This window comes from Cygnus olor, chromosome 7 (assembly GCF_009769625.2).
Source record: "Cygnus olor isolate bCygOlo1 chromosome 7, bCygOlo1.pri.v2, whole genome shotgun sequence".
In the NCBI taxonomy this organism is placed as follows: domain Eukaryota; kingdom Metazoa; phylum Chordata; class Aves; order Anseriformes; family Anatidae; genus Cygnus; species Cygnus olor.
In genome coordinates, this window is record NC_049175.1 from 36096599 (window position 1) to 36117411 (window position 20813).

Below are 20813 nucleotides of genomic sequence, written 5' to 3' on the forward strand. Positions count from 1 at the left end.
ATTTCTTCTCTTCCCCCCAACATATTTGCTTTCCTGTGTTTTCCAGATAAAAGGGAAGCTCTCCCTCCAATAAGTTTTACAGACTTTTCTTTTGAAAGGCAGCCTAACCATTTTAAATGTTTTAAATGAAGTGAGTTTTGTTATGCAGACAGGAGCTAATTTTTTTCTAGCTCTCATCGGCTATTTATGTGACTCTATGGTTTTCAAATGGTATAATGCTAGACGATGCCAAATGTCCTGCCATTTAATAACCAGTAGCATACAGAGCTCTTTTCAAAATGCCACCACTTTGAGCATCTGTTGTTATTAAGTAAGATGATCAAATTTTGTACAGGACTTCAATTTTGCTTTTCACATCACTTATAGAGCAAGAATAATATGCAGTCTGTGTATAAAACTAATGTGCTGGGATCATTGAGCCAATTGCTGGTTTTTGTGTTCTGCTTTATTGCAGATTGTAAAATAAACTTTGGCCTTTTTTTAATAAATGTTATAAAAATGCTCTGTGAATCAGGAGAGTGTCAGCAATTAAAGCAATTTAACATCATAATAATTAAAAATGCAATACTCCAGCGTAGTCGGTACTGGTTCCCATAAAAAGCCACATTGTTGGTCCTTAATAATTACATTATTTGACAGACATGCTAAAGAAGAGGAAAAGGTGCACATTGTTAGTATCAGATGAGCAACTAATTCTTATTGTTTCTGGAAATTGCTCTAAAATCCTTTACTGTTGCTGTCTTTCAGCTAACAGATGTGCAGGAATGTCCTCGGCTCACCATTGCTTTTCTCTCCAGCAGAATATGACTGACAACACAACAACACAAGGGAACAGCTGGGTCGAAACACATAATATTTTCCTGGTAGAGAAAGAAGCTGATTAGGCTGTGGAGTACCTAATTGGGTAAGATGCCCCTCATTTTCAAACTATAAAATTCAGAGAGTGTGTAGCAGTGAAGAGAGGACGGGCTGGCAAGAGCCGTATGTTTGTCCTGCAGCACAACTGGACCTTTACAATGAGCGATGCTTTTACAGCTGTGCTGTGGGAACGTGCCTGAGCCTGATGTTGTGGAGGGCCAAATTCTTGAGAAGGGACTCAACGGAGCTGTAGTAGCACTGAAATTACACCTCTGCATCTCAGTCCATTCTCCAATCCCTTCCTAAATTTGCAGAGACAGAAGGGCAGATTTCCTCATGAGGTTCATTTTTGTCAGGGAAAAATAAAATGAAACAAAGCACAAATTTGTGATGCAGGTACATATGCAGGTGTTTCTTCCTTGAATATCATCAGCAGTGCAGGATTCTTCCCTGGCTTCACTGACTTCTATGGTAGCTGCAGACAAGCAGTGCTGTAGAAGCAGTGTTGTCTCCTATCTGGGAAGAGATGGGGAAGTTCTGGTTGCAGGACTGTGGTAAGGGTAGAGCTGGCATCCTCACATCTCCTAAAAGAGATGGAGTCCAATGACATTTTGGAGGAGAGTTAAGTCCATCTTTGATCCTGCCTCTGTAAATATCAGAAAATAGGGAGTGAAAACGGACTTAAAATGTGCTGATGAAACTATTTGTCTTCCTGGAGAGTCTGGGGGCTTTCTCTGTCCTCACATCTGTCTGTGGAAACATTCACAGACTTTGGCAAACTGATCTTTTTCATTTACTCCAGCTTCTTTATCACTATTAAATCCTGGTATTTTATTTTTCTATTATTCTAAAGCTTAGCTTTGAAAGTTTGAGTCTCCTATCCCACAGCCAGCCACCCTGCCAGCGGGCTCTAGTAGTGAGCTGCATGAGCAGAAAATATGGTGATGAGAAAGTTGCCAACAGTCCTGCATGCAGTACATGCTCACCCATAAGGCAGCCTGAGTTGAAAATGCACTTTTTTTTTTTTTTTTTTTTTTTTGTACTTTCACAGATGTTCAAGCAAGTGAAGAGCTCCTTTAACCAGAGCAGGGTGTGAGAGCTGCTTAATACTCTGTGTGTTCGTCAGGGCGAGGAGGCAGCTCAGCCCTATCCATGCAGGTTGGTAGATGCACTTTGCACACCCAACAGCAGCTCCTGGGCATGGTGATGCTTCTGGGCACCCCGAGCCCATGCCTTGGCAGTGGCCACTCTGAAGGTGGAGTGCCCTTTTGGAAAAAGATGCAATATAAATTTCAAACCAGATCTTGTAAAATCCCACATCCTATCTCAGCAAGATTGGAAATCCATCTAAGGTAGGGTAAAATCAGTTGGCACAAAAATCTCATTGCTCTGATTTCTCTTAGCTTTGCCTTGTGCATTCTGTCACTAGTAGCATTTACTGGTCTTCAGGGAAACTAATGATTCAGCAGCAGAAGTTAGATCTTGGGATAAAGGAATAATAAATATTTGTGAAGTTCATGATACATAAGATAAACTGTGTCAAAACTGATTTGAAGGTAAACAAATCAGAACATGGCTAGAAGGTGAGTTTCTGCAGAAGTGTCTTGCCTACAATATCTCTGGCAAATGCTTTTTCTTCCTGAGGTGTTGGCCTTGAATGACGGAAAACTCCAGTCAGGACGAGCAGAGCTAGTGAAGAGCAGCAGCGTTACCAGTGCAGGTTCGGGTCCTGGGAGGAGCAGCACATCCCAAAGGCCAGGTACGAGTGCTTAAAAGCAGTGAAAGCATCTGAGAGGCCAGAGCCCCTCCTGAAGCCTTCCTATCTTAGATGCAATTCATATGTGGGCAATTATTTCAGTTCAAATATTAACCTTAGATTTTAAACAGATTATCATTTTGTAGGAAAATACCAATAATTGCATGACAGAAAGGGATTTGATTTGCAGGTATGGAAAACAATCTGCTTCTCGAGCACCAGAAGCGTCTTTAGGTGAAAGTATAAAAGAACAACATTATCTCCTGATTAACCTGAATCAAATAATGGAAATACAATTCCATCTGCCATAGAAATCATAAATAATAAATACATTATTAAATCAATAAACTGTGTACAACAATGAATTTTAAATTTTATGTTGTGATTAGAGCCAGCTCTTTCTTTGGGACGTATTAAGCTATATTCACAGCACATTCCATTTTTTTATTTTATTTTTTAATAGGTGATCTGTTTCTTTTTCAGGAAGTTCATATGAAGTTTCTGAACCTCCACTTTGCCCCTTGGGGAGAAGCAGCCCGGAAATAAGGTGAAAGTGTTCTGAAAGAAATGAGGAAATCTCAAAAGGAAAAAAAAAAATAGCACATTATAGAAATACTGGTAAATAAAATATAACCAACGAGCAGCATGGGAAGCAGGTTTAACCCACTGCACACCAGTTTTCCTGTAGTGCCAGCCAACTGAATGTTTAATGTAGAATATCAAGTATTACGGCTTATATGTATTAGTGACATTAAATATGATATAAACATGAATAGATTAAATTAGAAGAAAACAGTGTACAAAGGACAAGTGTATGAAATCAGTGCTATTTGAGGCTTTTGTGATAGCTGACTTAGCAAAAAAAAAAAAAAGGAAGAAAAAGCTGTGATTCAATAAGAAAAATAATATCAATATTTTAAAAAGTTAGATTTTGGAAATCTGTTGTGGTTCAAGAGGTTTTTGTTGTATGGTTCTACATTTCTATGACAGATACAATTGCCAGACCTTCCACTGGTCTACAGAAAATTTGAAAGAAATCAATATTTTATTGTTACATTAATTTACCTATTGCTTTTAAACACCTGTAGGAACAAATACACAAGTGCTTAGGAAATCTAGGCTTATGCAACTAAATTGGACCTTGTGTCTTCTGAGTTTTTGCAAAGGGTCTTTTACAAAATCTGAGTTCTTTGTCTCAGATCTGGACAGTGACACTTCCAACCCAGCCCACAGCCTCTGCCTTGAAACATGGTCGGTCATCTGGGAAGTGAGGAGGCGAAGTAAAACCAAAGGCCTGGATGAGGAATAAGGCAAGAAAGGGTAAGCAGGAATTCAAACCTCATATTGCAATATAACCTTACCCCGGGTTGCCTCCATTGTTCTGGGGTTGCCCTGTTGTGCCCAGCACCAAGGAGACCTCAGCATCCTCCATCCCCAATGTATTTTTAACAATGTGCACAAAACTCCCAAGTGTTCACTGATTTTCTCCAGGAAACACAGTACTTCCTAGATTGCTGTTTTTTTCTTTTTTTTTTTCTATTTTTTTTTCTTTTTTCCATTGTCAAGATTTGTGAAGGAATTATTTGTTCACTTTTTCCAGCAAGACTGTAACCTGTGTGGTTTCTCTAGATATTACCTCTAGGTCTCATACAGGCAGCCTTGGTCAGCTCAAAACCTGTAATTATAACTCTTGTTATTTCTATCATGGCTGGGTATGCACTGACTGCTACCATAAGGTTGATTTTTTTTCTTTTTTCATGCCTTTTCCGTGACAGACGAAGCTACTGAAATATTTTAAAATTGTGGGTACATTTGTGCATTCTGGTTTCTGCCATTCTTTTCTTGTCAAGAAGCCATAGAGGGGATAAGAATGCCTTTGCCAGCTTGTTTCATCATGGTGGATCTTGGAGGCTTACGAAGGGATTTTTGCTGTTCTTTGAGCATCCCTTAGCTGCAGGTGCCTCCCTCCTACTTTGTTCTGTAACCAGGTCATCCCTCCACAACACCAGTTTCTGCCATCTCTTCAGTGCTAGGCACTAATCCTTCCCCTCTCCGGTCCCGTTCTCACACAGCCAGCACACCAGCATCACCCAACCCACGGGCTTCCAAAGTACCCTCAGTCTGACTGGATTTAGAGGATGTGAGAAATCTTGACATTCAACTTGACAATGTTTCTGTTGTCGAGCTTGTGCTCCCACAGCTTATTTTTTAATGCAAATCAGAAGATGATTAGTTGTTTTCTCTCTTCACTGTGTTTGTTTTCTCTTGTTCTTTTGGCTGTTTTTCACGCTTCGTCTTGGCTGAATTCTCTCCCATTTTTCTCCCTTCCTGTGTGTTTCTGCTTTTGCTCTGTTCTCTGCCCTTTGTTCTCAGTTGCTGTTTTTCCCCTTCTTTCCTTTTGTGCCTCTCTTGCATATTTTCTGGTGCTCCATCTTTGTTCTTTGTCTTTTCTTTTCTTTGTCTTTTCGTTTTACGTATCTTTGTTCTGTGTCCTCTTTGGTGTCTCCCTGTTCTTTGTCTTCTCTTTTGCCTTGTTCTTTCTTTTCCTCTGTCTGTCTCTTTTTATGATTCCCTTTTATCTACGTTGTGTTCTGAGTAGGTTTGTCTTGATCTTTGTCTTTGCAGAGAACGTGCTCAAATGAAGACAAAACACACCATTCAAACAGAAATTGCTTATTAATTATGACATGGACACACTGCTGAAACCCAAGCCTCCCACAAAGCCTGCAATCCAGCTCAGAGGTGTTCACAGGCCAGCATGGGATGTTCTGGTCATCTGAGCCCCGCATAGGGCCCAGGCTTTGCCCCGTGGTTGAGCACCCAAGATTTAAACCACATCCTACTCCATTCCTCTCCGTGTTGCTGTCAGGTGATAAATCCATCCTAACCTTTATCACTGACCCATTGATACTTGGCTGAAAATATCCCAACTTGAATTATGCGGCAGCTAGAAGTAAAAACAGGTATTCTGGTCTCCAGTATGGAATCCACATGATCTTCATGTCCCAAGTGTACTCCTTCCTCCTGTGGTGGGGCTTATAATTTACTGAAGATGTCTTTGACCTACATCATCAGTGTGAAGTTATCAGTTGCTTCTAGAAGGAATGTTTTAATTTAATAACCTTCTCCGCTGGGAACGGGTATAAGCTACAGCCATGCAAAAGGCAGGATTTCTTGGTACACATTCATGAGTTATTTGTTCTGATTTGAAAAAAAAAAATCTTAAAAGTGTGACAAACAGTGAAATCACAAGCAGAGTTATTTTGGTAAGGAAACTTCTATTTAGTCCTCCCCAAATCTTTGGGGATCTCTTTCAGTTTAGTAAAGATTGGTATGATTTCAAAATTTAAGCTCAAAACAAAATAGTTCACATAAATAAAGTTTAGCTTTCGGTTTATTTTCCCTCTAATTTCTCCCTTCTAATAATCCAGTGAAATCTGTGTATGATAGTTGATTTATTCTCATCAAAGTCTTGTCTGAGAAACATAGCCCAGATCTTTGAGCTTGCCCTATTGCTAATGTTCACCTTCTTTATTTTTTCTTTTTTTTTTTTTTGGTCTATAGGAGAGCCACGATATGTTGTCAAGCCACAAAATCAATGAGCTGGGAGAAGCTGCTCAAGGCAGAGGGGCCAGGTGCTTGCGGGGACCCTCTGCGGCCTGTGGTGGGCCATGGCACCCCGTCTGCACCAACATCTTTCTAGGCACATTCACACTCCATTCCCTTACCTTTGCTGTGAAATTGTCACTTCCTTGGCTGGGCTGCAGTATATAAATAGAAATCTCATATCTTCTACCTGCTGTGCTCTGGGGAAGCCCAAGAACACCCAGCACATTGCATTTCTCTGCAAGCTGGCTATAGGACCCGGCCACAATATTGCAGCAAATAACCTGGGTCTTATGTGAATTGCCCTGAATCTGGGAAACACGGCAGGTTCTCCTGGGACTGCAAATCGAGTTGAGGTCAGCTTGGGCTGTTCCTGCTGCCGGCGCCTCGATGCTGCTGTTACTGGCCACCATCGGCATCCCTCACTGCAGTGATGGAGGGGGACACGGGACGGGGTCTCTTCCCTGTCTGGTCCCTGTATGTGTACTTTTGAGAGAGGGCAGGTGATCTCCTATTCTGCATAAATATGCTCTAATTACAGGTTTCCCCAGATAGATATTTTTTGTCTTAATAACATTGATTTAAATTATGCTTAAATATTAATAAAGTGATTTAAGACCAGGCCGCTTAGGCCAAATGCACATTAAAATTCCCCTTCTATTTTCCCTCTTTTTAAATCCTCCTTCTTCAGTTTATTCCCTGTGGGAGGGTTTGGGTCCTGAACTCATTGTGTGATCTTCAAACACATAATAAGAATTAATCACCATTAGTCCTCTATTTTAACAGCTGCTTCCTACCCCCAGAACCAGTACAGCTGCAAACTTCCCTCCCTCTGCCGACACCGTAATCCCATTACAGCTGCAAACTTCCACATGTAAAACGCAGATTTAAGCTTCTTCTGAAACAACTCACATCTTGTGATGGCGTAGGTTCGTGGCAGAAGCGAACCACTTCTTGGTATTCACAGGGACACCAGTACGATTTATTTGTCAACAGGGAGAGGACATTTGCCTGCTCGTGGAAATTTCCCTTTTTCATTCTGGGTTGTGGGCTTTCTTCTACTTTATCCGTTCTAATATCTGCCCTTAGATCGTAATTATTTATTTATTTATTTATTTATTTTTACTTTTTAGCATTAAGGTTTGAGATAGATAATTATTTTGCTTAATAGTAAATTTCACTGCAACGTGCCCAGAGGGATATGAAATAAAAGGTATTTAAAAATCTACCATGTTAGAAAAGTAAAATAATTTCAGCTAATGAGATTATCAAGGATAATCGGTTTACAAAAGCCCATTATGCGACAGATTCATTGATGTCTTAAAACAGAAAAGGAGAATCCTATTTATTTTTTGAAATGGTGTAGAATAAATTGCTTTTCAGAATGTAAAAGGCTGTTTTTCATTTATTTTTTTAAAATGTGATGATTTCTGTAGCCCCATCTGCTGTTCACTGTCGGAAGTATCCAGAGGAAGATTTGGTAAAACACATATTTTTCTGCTAAAAATTGGAATAGGTGAGAAATGAGCTGTGGGATTGACTCAGGTCAGTAAGGAAGGAGCTCGTCTCTTCCAGGCCTGGTGGGAAGAAGTTACGGAGCAGTGGTGATCCCTGCCACATCCAGCCATGATGGAGGGCATATTTTGGGGACACAGCTCACTCCTGCTGCCAATTCTCCAGGGATACAGGAGGAGGAGGAAGAAGAACAGAAGAACAGAGGAAGAGGAAGTGAAGGGAAAAGGAGAAGAGGGGGGAAGAGGAGGAGGAGCAGGAACAGGAGGAGGAGCAGGAAGAGGAGGAGCAGGAAGAGGCCATGGCAGGGGGATGCCCTTGCTGCAGCCTCTGTGGAGGTCCTGCTAATCTGACAACTTCCTTACCTCAGCAAACCGAAATTGGTCTCACAGGAGAACCAGGGTGGGATAGTCCAGGAGAAGACAGATGACTGCAATGTCTGCAGCTCTGCAGAATACACAACAGGGTCGCTTTTTATGTTGTGAGAGTTGGTCAGAACATTTTCCAAAGGGCCTAAGCTGTTAAGAACTACTTCATTTTTCCCCCTGAACATCCTATGAGACCAGTGTTAGATTTGGGCTATGTCTGCCCATAGAAGTGGAAAGGTCGATTTGCCCAAGGAGAGCTGCAAAAATGCTCCAAGGCTACCATGGCCTTATAATGTCCCAGACAGACTGTAGGGCTAACTTACAAATAGGCAACAACAAAATCACTAACTTGTGCATTACATAAATTAAAATACATGTGCATAAAGCTGCAAACTTGAACAATGCTATAGCAGTGTCTATTTTATTTGTTGTATGCAATTTATTCCTTCAACCATGCATTTGGAGCCACTTGCAGTGTGCCTGCTGGGTCTGGTGCAGTCTCCTCCAGGACTTCCCTTTTGCTTGGCGATGATGCAGAAGGTGACTCTTCAGTAACTAACACGAAATGATTTCAGACTTGTATAAATAATATACGTGTTCTGTCTTCCTTTGACTGAGTGATGAATAGCGTTTAGAGTGATTGATTTGCTGGCTTGAGCACACGGTGGTGGCTGGAGCAGTTTGTGATGTCCTTGGGTCTCCCGAAGTGGTCCTGCGTCTCCTGTGGCTTGGTCTCGTGGTGGCAGCGTGCTCCTGCGGCAGCCCCTTGGCACCACACGAAGGCCTGGCCGTGGTTTGGCCACCAAAGGGGACACGGGGCCAGGCAGGCCCCAGCACACCCTCGCTGCTGCATCCTGTGCCTGCACCCACTCCGAAATGCTGCTCCCGCACAGGGCCTTACGCTGCAGCTCAGCCTGCTGCTCCGGTGGCTCCTTCTCATTTCCTCTGATACTTAGCAGAAAATAATTCTGCAATGAGCTTTACTTAAGCAGCAGGGTAGATTAAAAAATGAAATATGTTTAGCAAGATTTGGGGGGAAGGCTGGAGTAATTAATTTTCAATAATACCTGGCATTTCTAGAACTCCTTTCATCCCAAGATCACCAAACAGTTTACAGACATTAATTAATTAAAGCATTATGATGCCCCAGTGTGGGGCCGTTGCCTGCGTGTCTGACTCAGACAAACTCCCTCCAATTCCCCGGATGGGCGAGTGCTGCACGCAGTGGTGTCTGCACCGGGGCTATTCCTATGAGTAAATACCCCTCAGCTTTCCTAAGGTTTGCACTCTGTGGTCCTATGTAAATATTTTCCAGTAAGTTTGATTATTTGTCTTTTATTCTCTATCAGGAAAACCCCAAATATCTCAGCAATAAAATTTCCAGCCTGCGTGTGTGCAGGAGGGCAGTTCTGATGATTAGTTTTTGATTCAGTTTCTCATTAAAACATCCCCGCTCCTGAAACTCCTTTTGCAGGCTCAGAGCCGGGCATACATTTTAAGCTTCACTTTTGGGGTGAGCTCGCTGTGGATTTTTGACAGGACAGTAAATTCCACGGGAAGAAAAGAGGTGATCTGTGCGTGCCCCTGAGGGGTCCACATAACGTCACACTCCTGGAAATCCCCCTGAAGTACAAGTTCAGTGAAATCTTATGAAAGCTATAGATTATACAAACTTTCTCCACTCCGATGATTTGATTCATGAACGTGTAAATAGATAGATAGATAGATCCATCATGGAAATCCCTGGGGAACAATGCAATGGTGTTTATGATTGGAAAAATATTATAAAAGAGATCACGTAGAGCCAATAGTTAGGCAGTTTTGTAGTGCTGAGATAAATAGAGGAGAAATGATATTTCATGATCACATTTTTAAAGGACATTGAAGTTACCAAAGCAGGAGAAATGGGTGTCCTGCAGGGACTGTCTGCACTCAGGGCCGTTCCTGTGCGGCGCTGCCACCGGCCGGGCACCTGGGGCCCAGTACGCTCACCCTGGCTGCCCCGGGACTTTGGGATAGCAGGGTGGCATCGTGTCCATTGACAGTGCCCTCACCTGAAGCATCTGACTCCACCTCTTGGCCACCTCGGCCATGGGATGATGCTTTCACTTGCCATAAGGCCTTCCAGTTTGGCTGGGATATTTAGCAGCTGTCACCTGGACCGGTCCTGAAGCATGTGTATCTAAGGGAAGAGTGGAAAAAAATGAACTGAATTTTGTTGTTGTTGTTCATTTGCTTTCCCCTTGGCTACTTTTGGATAAACCAAATGAAAATAAGCATCAAAATGGGAAGCCCCTTGCAGTACCGGTGGTCAGGCCAGCATCTGGCTGGAGCTCTGGCTGGCTAGCCGGACCAGCTCCAACTTTTCATTTATTCCAACTTAAAACTAGGGTGGAGAAGAGAGACCACACTTGGGCAGGAAGCATCACCTGTGCTCATGCTGGGGCAGAGACACACATTTGAGAAAACCTTTGGCAGGCGCCGCAGCACCTTGGTGTCACAGCAGCTTCCCCCAGGAGGACGTCAACGGTTCTGAGCAGCGTGGAAGCCGACAGAAATGCTCATGGATGTTGGGGAAGGTGCTGTGCCAAGCAGGAGGCTCCAACTGATAGCAGGGAGCTGCCCTCCTGCTGGCTGGTTTACCGTATGGAAAGTGCATCATTGGGGAGTGCCGCGACCGGGAGATATGAGCAGAAATTCTTAAGTAAACACAAGTGACATTTGGCATATAAATAAGTTAGGGAATACTCTTGCACAAGCAGCACAGGTCAACAGTGATCTTTTATCTCCCATTGTAAAATAGGCAGCTTTAGAAATGTAAAACGCAAAGTGTTTGCGGAACGGGTGGCGGAGGGGAGCGGGGCCCCGGGCGGCGCTGCTGCGGGAGCTGCCTGTGCTGGCAGAACCTGTGCCCCATGGATGGCAGGGAGCCTCTGCAACTTTCCTTTTTTTTTTTTTTTCTCCTTGCATATTATTAATGTATAACAAGTCCCTTCAGAGAGTAAATACTGATCTGAAATAGCACAGTAAACAAATAATATGGGAACAGGCTTAGAGTGTCTACACGCACACATCTATAAAATGCATCGCATCCACACCCGCGCACCCGCGCTGTTATTGTGTAGGTTAGCTAAGGGGATTTACCTCCTTTTTAATATTTTTGAAGACTGCTTTATGATCCTGTTGACCTGCTATTAGCAAAAGCTTAGCTTTCAACAAAGGTAATTAAATTATAAAATCACTGCTGCAATCATCAAACTACTCATAAAACAAGAAATGAAAAAAAAAATACCCTGAAATAAAAATCTTGCAGGCTTCTCCTCATGTAATATTGCTCCCTGATGTTAATTACATTTAAATGGGAGAGTACTATTTTGGTATCATTCATACGCCTCCAAAAGTACTTTCCAGTTTATCATACCTGTCAACCCCAGTGCATCACAGGCTAATACTTTATTAAGAAAAAAATCATTAGGGAGCTGCTGATCCCATTTAAGTACATTGGGCAGAATGTAAGACTAATTAAAAAGCATATTTTTACATTATTAATTTCTGAGTTTCACACTTAATGAATGTGAAATGACAGGGCTACTATTTTTATATTCAGGCTCTCTGGGCTCTTCAGCCAGGGGAATTAAATTCTGGGGATTTTTGCAAAGATGCTTCTTGGGAGATTTGTTTTCAAGAACAGCTAAGCTTTTTTAGCTATGCCTTTTTCTGGGAAATTATACCAAAGCATATTACAGCCACTTAAAAAGAGTAGTTAAATAGATGTTGTGTTGGGTTTTTTTTCATCACACTGCTATAAAAGTATTTTAGATGAGGTATAAAATATGGTTTTTAAATGATATTATGATTTGCAAACACTAAAAAATAATTGCAGTGGAGTTGAGAGAGAGCGAAAACATCTAATCTTTATTGTGTAAGACAATGTGATAAAATATTTTACAGCCAAAAGCTCATTTTGCATCTGGAAAATTGTGTAAACTGATGGGGGGAAAAAATCTCATTAAAAGTAAAGGTTATTTTTAATATTCTTCAAACAAAGCAACATATTATAACTGCATTTTTCCTCCTCGTATTTATTAAATTAGACAATTGTACGAATGTCTGACATTCTATTTAAATAAAGACATAAAATGACAGAGACCATGTGATTAGGCAGGCTAATCTGAATTTATACTGGCTTTTAGAGAATACTGGAGTTAAAGCATAACGCCGGCGTTGTAAGGGGTTGTTTGTTTGTTATGTGCAATCGCAGCATTACAGTTGTTATTAAGCAGGAGGTGTTGCGTTACTTAAACCTGTGCTGGGTGAGGCTGGCACCACGGTCCCCACGAGCACGGCACAGCACAGCTCACTTTTATAGGGCTGTGTGAGGAGGAGTGGAGAAAAGCTTTTTTTCCTCTCTCTCTCTCTCTCTTTTTTTTTTTTTCCTCTCCAAATGTGCTTACAATTACCTCTCTGTATTTTTATTGTCTTTTTACTAACCACAAAACTCACACTGGAGGCAAAGCTTAACGGCTGAGGCTTTCCTCATGTAAATATTAGGAAATTACATTTGTACAAACTGCGCGGCTTTGTAAAGGGGGCTGGAGCCACTCCAACACAAATTAATCAGGATAAAGTTGCTCTGTGTTCAACATGACCATAGTTTATTTTCTTAAAGTATTAATTTGTCAACAGCTTTCCTGCCTCGCTGTGACTCATGTGGATGGCATTGAGGGAAGACACAGATGCAATCTTGCAGCTATACCTTGCGGTTTTAGGAACCAGCTCCAGTTAATCAAAACATAATTGTGTTTAATTTCTCAATATTTGTTTTCATACAAAAGTCAAATGGCTGAAATATGAATGCAAATGTGTGTTTAAATATTGTCATCCCTAAAAAAAAAAAAAAAAAAAAAAAAGAGAGAAAGAAAGAAAAAGCGTAAAACTAGTTTAACTGTTTGCTAAATGATTCGCCTTACTTCGTACTTTTAGGTCCTTGCCTCCTCTGCTGCCTCCCTCCTAAGCCCCCAAATAAACAAATAAATGCTGGCAAGGCTTTTCAGCTGGTGTCCTTTGCTGTTCTCCCTCCGCAGTCATCCCCTGTACTGAAAGCAATGCTTTCCAGCACGTCTCTTCTCATTCTTCTGCCTTCGCTCGCTCCTTATTGTATCACACTATTTTTAATTATATCTTGATTTTCATAAAATTATTTTTCATTGTTATGTTTCTAGAATGCAAACGTGAGCGTAATGAGATCTATTTTTCAGAGTTGCCAAAACAAATTAAGGAAAATGTTCGGCTCTTCCTTTGCCAAATGTTTTAGTGCTTTTCCATGAAAGCAAATCTTATTTCTAACTGTATATTAAACCTTAAGTAAATAATGCAGTCTGTCAGAAGCAAATTCTATTGTAAAAGCAGTAACTGTTCCCAGGCTTTGCTTGTGATGCCCGCACGCTGCTCTGCCCGGAAAGGAGTGGGCTAGCAATGAATTACTGCTCATTCCAATCTGCCTTTCTCAGAAAGGCGTAACTTTTTCGTTTACACTGGACGCAGCCCCCATAAATATGGAGTATTTGTTGCAGCTGCTCCACGTCTGCCCAGGTAGGTGAGGAGATGTGGAATAAAAATATCATGGAAAAGAGACCGGTTTTAGGCTCTGCTTTTTGTTAATTGTGAGGATCAGGGCTTTCCTGATCTTTACCATCTTTTATTAACACACATCCCCAAATAATATTGACACTCTTCGTGTTTTATTAGTACACATTTACCTTGTTCATGGTTTTATTATTCAAGAATGCAGTTGTTGCCAAGTATTAATCAATATATTATGCTGCTCAGTTGGGCAAGCTTTACAAAAACATAGTGCCCCTAGGGTTAATACAGTCAAGAACTAGAAAAGTGTTTCAGACATGTACACAACATGTGGTTTACTATTATCATTAAATGAGGTGAACTGGGACTCTATACATATGGATTTTGAATTGCATAAATTTTGATTGATATCATTTGAAGACTGAGACCCTGAAAGGCTAGATTTTGTGAAAGACGATACACAGGCCAGCTATTACCACATACAATAATACCAGGAAAAATATCTGAAATGAGCAAGGCAGCTGGCTTTTAAATAGCTAAAACATAACATCAATACTTATTTTGAATAATGGAAAAAAGAGGTAAAAGATGTTGACCTCTGCCTGACAATAACATGTTCCAAAAGTAGAACTGGTCCCAGGAGAAAACCCCCTGCTCAACAGTAGCGACTAAGACATTTTTTCCCCCCTCTCTCTCTCTCTCTTTCCCTCGTTTTCTCTTTCTTTTCTCTTATTTTTTCTTTTCTTTTTTTTCTTTTTTTTCAATTTCAAATTTATTTATTTATTTTTTTTCTCTCCCTCCCTCTCCCTCCCTGGGAAAGCCAAAATGAGCTTTTGCACATGAAGCCGCCGCACACAACCACCAGAAAAAAAAAAAAAAGAAAAAAAAGGAAAAAAATGAAGAAGGATTTTCGCAAATTCAGGAAACACTTGAGAGGTAAAACCAACATCCTGGCGCAGGAGACGAGGCTGGCTCCTGACAGCAGGCCGGCCCGCTAGGCCGAGGGAGGCCTGCAGCCAGGAAGCGGCCGCCGCGGGGTCAGGCCGCCGGGGACCCTGCGCCCAGGCGGGCCCCGCGCCCCTCGCCACGCACCGGCGAAACCGACAGGCCTCTTCATGGGAAATTTGCTGAAAATGCGCTGATCTGCGTTAAACATTTATGGGGGGGGGGGGGGGGGGGGGGGGGGCGGGAGCGAGAGCCGGCACTTCGCTTCTGCCGGGCTGTGGTTGGTGCAGTTTTGCTGGGGAATGATCCCAGATGCAGGGACGGGGCAGGTCTCGGAGGCCCTAAATCCATTTTTCCCGACGTGCGATGCACATGGAAAATTATCAATACCTCGCCCTGACAGATTCATTCAATTTGCTCGTATTTGTTAAAACTTTTTAGAGAGCACTGGATACTTAACGCTTCATTTATGATTTATGCTCCATAAATGTATTAAAACATTAACCGTGTTTCTGCAGCGGCATACTTGAATCCCCCTGGGAAAGGCCCAACCGTTTCTCAGGCTGCCGCTTGGGTTTCCCCGAGGAGGGAGATTATTTGTGTTGTGCTACACCTCCGAGTGTTGATTAGGCCACGGTGTTACCCCAACAGACGTGCCGTGCGGGGCTGCTCTTTAATGGGGTAATAAGCTGCGCCAACCACATGAAGGAAATGTCCCTTTTCAAGTCCGAAATGGCAAAAAGTTCCTGGGTAAACACCACGAAGGCTCAGCTGCGGGGCTCAGCCCCTCGTCGAAAACTGTTGGCCGTAGCACTTGGGTGGCTCAGGCAAATTTATAATCCGGGGCTGAACTCTCAAATATATTAAATTGTTACAGCACCCTTTGCGGAGCCCTGCTTTTAACTGTCTCGCAGCCTGGATGCTGTGCAGGCTCCGAAATGCAGAAATGTGGCTGTTAATTGGAAAGCGGGAAGGTTAAAAAATGGACAAACTAGTTTTCTGGATTGTGCTTGCCAGCGTGGGTTATTTATGCGGGTATTTTTTTCAGTAGGGTGTTTTTTTTTTTTTTTTTTCCCCTCCTTTCTTTTTGTGTGAGCGTGTGATGGGGTGGAGGGGTGGGGGTGGTCTGGAGGGTTTCTTAGTGGTTGGGAAGCTTCACATTTTTCAGTAAGCATTATTGGGTAACAATTGGTGCAAACATTATGGAGGGGGAAAGGCACATAAATCAAGAAATAAAAAAATAGTTTCTGCACATTTTCAAAAAACACGTTGTGCTCTCTGAGGTCCTTTTCATTTTAACCAAATCAGGGGGAACTTGTCCTCACAGCGGCAAGGCAGATGGAACAATAAATCACAGGAACCATTGACTGCCTGCAGTGTACTCTCCGCAGCTGTCACTTTTTTGTCTCTTTGGTTTTAGCTGACATGGTTTGAGGTCCACTGTGAACCAATCTGGACTTTTTTTTTACCGTCATATCCATCAAAACGACCAGTAGCCATCAACCTACTGCAGCGATCGATTCGTTTGCTTATTCTCACGCATAAGCCAATACTCAGCTCACTAGGTGAGGCTTGGGAGAAGCACCTCATTTTAGCTTTTTTTTTTCTTTCCCTCTTTCTTTCTTTCCTTTTTTTTTTTTTTTTTTTTTTTTTTCCTTTTGCCTCCAGCTACAGCTGTGATTTTCTGAGCAGTCTTGGCTAACGTTATTAAAGTTGCATCATGATAGATATAGAGCGGAGCAGATAACAGTCTCCACGCACAACAACAGAAAAATAATAACAACCGTGGGTTTTGCTGTTGTTGTCAGTGTTGCTTTTCAGGTGTACCGAGACGCTTGCTAAGCTCGGAGTTTCCAACTCATTGCTTATTTTGCAAAGTAAACAAGCAAATGTTATGTGCATAACCTTAGCTGTCTCTGCAAAGGTCAGTGTGTGGCTGCTAATTTCTTCTCCTGCCTTTTGGTGGCACTCTGATGCCAGCGATTACTTCTGGCGTGTTTTGGAAACAAGACGTCCTTTCTTAACAAAAGACTCAATCTACAAAGGCTGCAAAACAAAAATTGATTAAATTTGAACCATAGTATGAAAGTTTACTTCGGTGTATAAAATAGCCCGGTAAGCACTAAATAGCAGCTCATCTGTAACGGGGGCCAAAGGGTGTCATTAGGCGCAGCTGGGACTGCACGGACAGGTTGGTTAAATGGGGGGATTTCTTCGCAGTCAAACAATACATGTGTCTCCTCCATCCACGTACATATGTGTGCATATGCATGGGCAGTGCTCTATATCAGATGTTGTGGTTTGGCCTCAGTTTATCACGTGAAAGGTTGCAAAGTATCCCTTGCATTTTATAAAAATTTATACTTTGAACCACCCTATGTTACAGATATGATCAGGGACTGAACTTCAGACCTCATTTTGGAAAGGATTTTTTATTTTTTTTTTTTTTCAGCATAAATACAAGCAAGGAGATGTGTGGATAATACAGTTGTAGTATTTTATTTTTTTTTTCTAATGTCAAAAATACCTGCTTGCTTTAAAAACCTTCAATTAGGTCAAGTTAAATTTATTATATATATATATATATTAATAGCTGAACTCCATGATTTTGACTTGAGGTGACAGCTGAAAAGCACCAGAAACCCTTGGAATTTCAGATCTATATATTACTATAAAGGAAGAAAATAAAGTACTGCTAGTATAATGTATGTAATTGCATTCACCAAATATGCGTAGTTTAAAAAACACAAACTCTTGAACATTTGCCTTTGAAAAGTCAGGACAGCAGAAGTTCCCTTTGTATCTATAGAAAAAACATCTCTGGGATTTGTAATAAAAACTCAGTTATGAGATACGGGGTCCCTCCTGTTAACAAGGATCTTTTAACAGATTATTGAAATATTACCATGTTGGAGAGAAGTTATTTAAGGACCCTACAGGAGCTGATGTGAAGGCAGATTCTGCAGACTGTTTTCCTCTTTACAAACCTTTGAAGGGTGTGTGTCCTGAACATATTCCATTGTAAAGAAACGCAACAAATAGCAAACTACAGTCAAAGCCAGCCCCGCTCCATGATGAATTTTAAGGAGCGTGACCAATAATCCTTCTACTTATCTTAAAAATCCTATGGAAGTACTAGACCAGTTCCAATACAAGTGAGAGCAAACTGTGGGAAAAAAAGAAATCACAAAAAAGCCATCTGTCTGAGAGCAACCCAAGAATCCTAAGTCCGCCCAAGTAGTCATCGCATGTTTTTCTGTACTGCTAATGGATTGCATATTGTTGAAAATATGAATTACAGAATAAATCAGGAGAGAGTGGCAGCTACGGGTCCAATTCTGCTCTTGGCTACCGTGACATTGTCGGCCTGATTCTGTTTCCAGCTATTAGGGTGCACATCAGAATAATTGTTCAATGTCGTAGTAACTCCAGACTGGCACCGGTGAAGGGGTAAATCTGAGCTCTCTGAACGCAGTAATTGCCAGAGGAGAGAGGCTGACATTTGGTGAGGGTCAGAGCACTTTGGGTTGTGGATTTTCCCAAACCTTTATACGCTGCTGTTAACTCTGCCACATATACTCCGCAGTATGATATACATGTCTTAAATATACCTTTAAAAATGTCTTGTGCTGGGGATATGCCAAACATCACTTGCTCCCTTTAGGGGAAACATGAAAAGTTACAAACCGTGAGCCCTGCTCCAGAGCTGCTGTCTCAAAAAATTCCTTTTTGAAGTGAAGAAGAGTTTTGGCTGAAGAGGGGGAGCAGGATAAGAGGGCCCTTCATTATAACGATTATGTAGGAATAAGGAATTTCGCTATGATTACTGTGCCAGAAAAAAAAAAAAAAAATATATATATATATATAATATCAGATAACATCATCCTGCATGTGAAAGGAAAGCCACTAATTCGTCAGTATTCTTATTTTCAGATGAATTCCAGTGCTGAGACAAGCGAACAGCTTTGTTAAAAGGGACAGTCATTAACATGCCTAATGGGGACTTTTTTTCCCGTTTCTACCAAACGGTATGTAATATAATTCACATGAAAAACAGGAAGCAGTTCTGCATATTTTGTAATTAGCCTTGCATGGAAATCTTGCTGCAGTAGATGCCTAATAAAAGAAGGAAAGGAAAGAAAAAAAGGCAATGTGAACCTGAAACTTTGTGCATCACTTGCATACGAAACAGCAGCTTTAACATCCTATACGCTGGAAAAAAAAAAAAAAAAAAAAAGTCAAGTAGCGTTGCTCCTTCTGAAAAAAAGGTGATATGCATGCTTAAATTTAAGCCCTCGGCTGACCTCGCGGATGTTCTCGGGCTGCTCATGCGCCCAGCGCCCAGCACATGCACTCGGCGTGGCAGGATCGAGCCCGCAGGCGCTGCCGAGAGCCCTGTGACTGCCGCCGCCGCCGCGGTTGTTTTCCAAGAGGAAGCATTTTGGGTCTGCCCTAACATTAGTGCAACATATCACTGCAGCTGCATTCCCCGCTGACTGGAGGCTGTTTGATGAGTAATTAGGAGACCTTCTCTTTAGTTTGTTTGACATATTTTACAAAACATGTAAATCTGTTTAAAAATTGCTTGTTCATTTAAAAGACAGAGTTCCTAAATGAAGCAGGGTATCTGCTAAGTGGATATAATTTTCGGATTTTTTTTTTTTTTTTCATTACAACTTCAAACACAATAGGCTCTCTTTTACTTAAAAAGGATTTTTTTTTTGTTTCTGTTGAGAAGTAATTATACTGTTTCTGCATCTGTGTAGCTTCACCCAGAGCTACTACAGGGAAAATCTCTGTAATACTTATAGATAAACATATCTAGACATACAGATATCCATGTGCATATTTAAGTTTGTTTGTATTTTACACCCACATGTCAAAACTGGTATAATTAACTACTTACTGGAAAGCAACAAACATAGCCTCTCTCTCTACCCAGATCAGAGGTGGATATTTTTTCTTTATTTTACATTAAGACATCTTTAGCAAAGAAAATGTTAAATAACCCTCAAATATTCCAACACCTATTTTGCTTCTTTTGTGAAATATACTTTGAAGATCAGCTGCTACTTCAGATTACATGATTTAAGATAGCGATTTAACTTTCCTAACTATTGCAGCATTGTGTAATTAAAGAGTTTAATTTTACTTGGTATAAAACCGTTTGGAATTTTTAAAATGTAAATATAATTTCCTTTCCTTCAGCTCTTTAGCTGTGACAAACTGAAGTGACACCTCTCAGCACCCTTGATTTCAGTCAAACTTGCTACTTGCAGCATTCAAAATTATAAATGCAAATTATTATTATTATTATTATTATTAATGCCAGATACAAAGTCTGGTATTTAAAACAAAGGTTAAAGTTGCCTCAGAAAAAGCAACACTGTTATAGGGCAGCGCTAGCTCAGATTAAAATCCTTCTATACTTTAAAATGAAAACGCAGGGATGATTTAAAAGCCCTGTACTTTCCTAGTCAGCTATGCTGACTATTATTGCTTCAGGCTGAGCATTTTGTTTTTCTTTTCTTTTTTTTTTTTTTCTTTTCTTTTCTTTCCTTTTTTTTTTTTTCCTGTGAAAACCGAGTTGCTTATTTCGGGGAAGCATCTCATTTATGTGAGCCTGCTTCTTCCTGAGACTTTTTCCTGCCGGAGAATTACTGCATGGCACATCAATAGGTTGCAAATTGTGTAAGGGCTGTGTTTAACTTGCAGCCGAATTGCCATTTTCATAAGGGTCCGCATCTTTTAGCTAAACTGCCTTTTCCTGAGGAATTTCAGACGTCTGTAATTGCTGCTCCTTTCAGCACAGCTTAAGGTATCAATATCAACTATATTTGAATATCATAAGTGGTAAGTTGCTCTAAGCAAAACACAAACATGTCAGTTGCCCAGGTGACATTTTGTAGCAAACAAGGAAATCACAACTCCAGGAAGTGTTGTATTTTATGCCAACAACAATATGACAGTTTTCTCTGTAAAGAAAACATGACACTTTTCCAAATATCAGAGGATGCCTCCGCTGCTCAAGGGATTCCTGTACTGTCACTGAAATGGAAGGTCACAGGCTGGTTTCATGATTTCTATAGTTTCAAAATGTTGTGGTGGAGCGTTTGCACGCTAAATGCTGTAGGCTAAGGGAAATCTTTCCCTTCATCTCTGAAAGAAGTGACAGGAAGAAAAAG

At 41.2% G+C, this 20813-nt stretch overlaps 1 long non-coding RNA gene across 1 annotated transcript; it reads left to right on the top strand.

The window, feature by feature from the left end:
- Positions 1–798: 798 nt before the first annotated feature.
- LOC121072880 lies at positions 799–3404 on the top strand. Its single transcript, XR_005821423.1, has 3 exons — positions 799–904; positions 2503–2617; positions 3098–3404. It is a non-coding gene; the product is annotated as an uncharacterized LOC121072880 (long non-coding RNA).
- The last annotated feature ends 17409 nt before the right edge of the window (positions 3405–20813 follow it).